Raw genomic sequence first — 3383 nt, forward strand, 5'->3', positions numbered from 1 at the left:
CAGTCCTTCTCCTGGGCCACCTGGCCATTGAGTCTTCAGCAAGGCCATCCACGGCGCCCACTTCCCAACCCGGTTTTGGCAACCGGCCAACCTCTCAAAGTACAGCGGCGAGACCAACCCCGAGCTGTGGCTGGCTGATTACCACCTGGCTTGTCAGCTAGGCGGCCTGGATGATGACCTGCTCATCATCCGCAACCTCCCCTTGTTCCTATCAGATTCAGCGTGAGCCTGGCTTGAACACCTCCCTCCCTTGCAGATCAACAACTAGCGCGACTTGGTAAAGGTCTTCATCGAGAATTTCTAGGGCACATACGTGGGCCCTAGGAACTCCTGGGACCTCAAGAGTTGTCGCTAGAGGCCGGACAAGTCTCTCCGAGACTTCATCCGACGCTTCTCTAAGCAATGCACCAAGTTGCCCAGCGTCGGCGACTTAGAAATTGTTCAGGCATTCCTCTCTGGCACCTCCTGCCGAGACCTAGTCCGAGAGTTAGGCCAGAACGTACCGGCCACGACGGCCATGCTCCTCGACATCGCCACCAACTTCGCCTCAGGCAAAGAGGCTGTCGAGGCCATCTTCCCCGACAACGACGCCAAGGGGAAGCGGAGGGATGAGGCCCCCGAGGCCTCGGCCCCCCACCACCCCAAGAAAAAGAAAAAGGGTCGCCAGGGGAAGCAAGAGGTCCTCAAGGCCGATCTAGTCACGGCCGCAGATCGCAAGAATCCCTGAAGCCCCGCCAGAGGCCCCGGGCTCTTCGACGACATGCTTAAGAAGCCCTGCCCTTACCACCAGGGCCCAGTGAAGCACACCCTCGAAGAGTGCACCGTACTCCGGCGTTACTACACCAAGCTCGGGCTCCCCAATGATGATGCCAAGAAGAAGGGCGTCGGCGATAGGGACAACGACAAGGATGATGGGTTCCCCGAGGTGCACAACACCTTCATGATCTTTGGCGGGCCTTCAGCGTGCCTCATGGCGCATCAGCAAAAGAAGGAGCGCCAGGAGGTCTTCTCAGTTGAGGTGGCCACTCCCCGGTACCTCGACTGGTCTCGGGAGGCGATCACCTTCGATTGGGATGACCACCCCGATTATGTCCCAAACCCCAGGTAGTACCCACTCATCGTCGACCCGATCATTAGCAACACCCGGCTCACCAAGGTGTTGATGGACGGAGGCAGCGGCCTAAACATCCTCTACGCCAACACCCTAGAGCTCCTAGAGCTCGGCCAGTCACGGCTCTGAGGCAATGCCACGCCCATCCACGGCATCATGCCAGGAAAACGCACGTGACCCCTCGGGCGCATCGACTTGCCCGTCTGCTTCGACACTCCCTCCAACTACCACAAGGAGGTCCTCACCTTTGAGGTGGTTGGGTTCTAGGGGACTTATCGTGCCATCCTGCGGTGCCCATGCTATGTCAAGTTCATGGCGATCCCCAACTACACCTACCTCAAGCTCAAGATGTCGGGCCCCAATGGCATCATCACTATCGAGTCCACGTACGAGCATGCATACGACTGTGATGTCGAATGCATCGAGTACGCCAAGGCTCTCATGGAGGCTGAGATCCTCATCATCAACCTTGACTGACTTGGTAGCGAGGCGCCCGACTCCAAGCGTCGTGCCAGGACTTTCAAGCCCACAGAGGCCGTCAAGCTCATCCCGGTCGACCCCACCTGCTCCAATGACCGGGCGCTGAGGATCAGTGCTACCCTCGACAGCAAATAGGAAGCCGTGCTCTTCGACTTTCTCCACGTGAATGCCGATGTATTTGCGTGGAGTCCCTCGGGCATGTCGGGCATACCGAGGGAGGTCGCCGAGCACGCCTTGGACATCCGGGCCAGCTCCAGACCAGTGAAGCAGCGCCTGCGCCGATTCGACGAGGAAAAGTGCATGGCCATTGGTGAGGAGGTGCAGAGGCTTTTGGTGGCCGGATTCATTAAGGAAGTGTCCCATCCAAAGTGGTTAGCTAATGCCGTATTAGTTAAGAAGAAAAATGGGAAGTGGAGGATATGTGTAGACTACACCGGTTTGAATAAAGCATGTCCAAAAGTCCCATTCGCATTACCTCAAATCGACCAAATCATTGACTCCACTTCGGGATGCGAAACCCTATCTTTCCTTGATGCATATTCCGGTTACCATCAAATCAAGATGAAAGAATCCGACCAGCTCATGACTTCTTTTATCACGCCTTTCGGCATGTACTGCTTTGTGACTATGCCATTCGGCCTCAGAAACATAGGGACCACATACCAGCGGTGCATGACCCAGGTCTTTGGCGAGCACATCAGACAAACCATTGAGGCCTATGTGGACGACATCATGGTCAAGTCCAGGAAGGCCAGTGATCTCATCGATGACATGGAGATAGCCTTCAAATGCCTCAAAGAGAAGGGCATCAAGCTCAACCCCGAGAAGTGTGTCTTCGGGGTCCCCTGAGGCATGCTCTTGGGATTCATAGTCTCGGAGCGCGGCATCGAGGCCAACCCAGAGAAGGTCTCGGCCGTGACCAACATGGGACCAATCTGAGACCTCAAGGGAGTGCAGAGGGTTATGGGATGCCTTGCGGCCCTGAGCTGCTTCATCTCGTGCCTTGGCGAAAAAGGCTTGCCTCTGTACCGTCTCTTGAGAAAATCCGAACGCTTTTCTTGGACCCCCGAGGCCGAAGAAGCCCTCACTAAGCTCAAGGCACTACTCACCAATCCTCCCGTCCTGGTGCCGTTGACTAAGGGCGAGGCCCTCTTACTCTACATTGCCGTAATGACCCAAGTGGTCAGCGCGGCCATAGTGGTCGAGAGGCAGGAAGAGGGGCATGCTCTACCCGTCCAACGACCTATTTACTTCATCAGCGAGGTGCTCTCCAAGACTAAGACACGCTACCCCCACATCCAGAAGCTAATCTACGCCATAGTCTTGGCTCGACGCAAGCTGCATCACTACTTCGAGTCCCACCCGGTGACCGTGGTGTCATCTTTCCCTCTAGGAGAGATAATCCAGAACCGAGAGGCCTCGGGTAGAATAGCCAAGTGGGTCATCGAACTCATGGGGGAAGCCCTATCTTTTGCGCCTCAGAAAGCAATTAAATCCCATGTCTTGGCCGATTTTGTGGCTAAGTGGACCGACACCCAACTGCCACCAGCTCAAATCCAGGCGAAATGCTAGACCATGTACTTCGACGGGTCCCTGATGAAGACCGGGGCAGGCGTGGGTCTGCTCTTCATCTCACCCCTCGGAGTGCACATGCGCTACATGATCTGGCTCCACTTCGCCGCCTCCAACAACATAGCCGAGTACGAAGCCCTCGTCAATGGCTTGCAGATCGCCATCGAACTTGGAGTATGGCGTCTCGACATACGGGGCGATTCGTAGCTCATCGTCGATC

This window comes from Miscanthus floridulus, chromosome 1, assembly GCF_019320115.1.
Source record: "Miscanthus floridulus cultivar M001 chromosome 1, ASM1932011v1, whole genome shotgun sequence".
Taxonomy (NCBI): Eukaryota; Viridiplantae; Streptophyta; class Magnoliopsida; order Poales; family Poaceae; genus Miscanthus; species Miscanthus floridulus.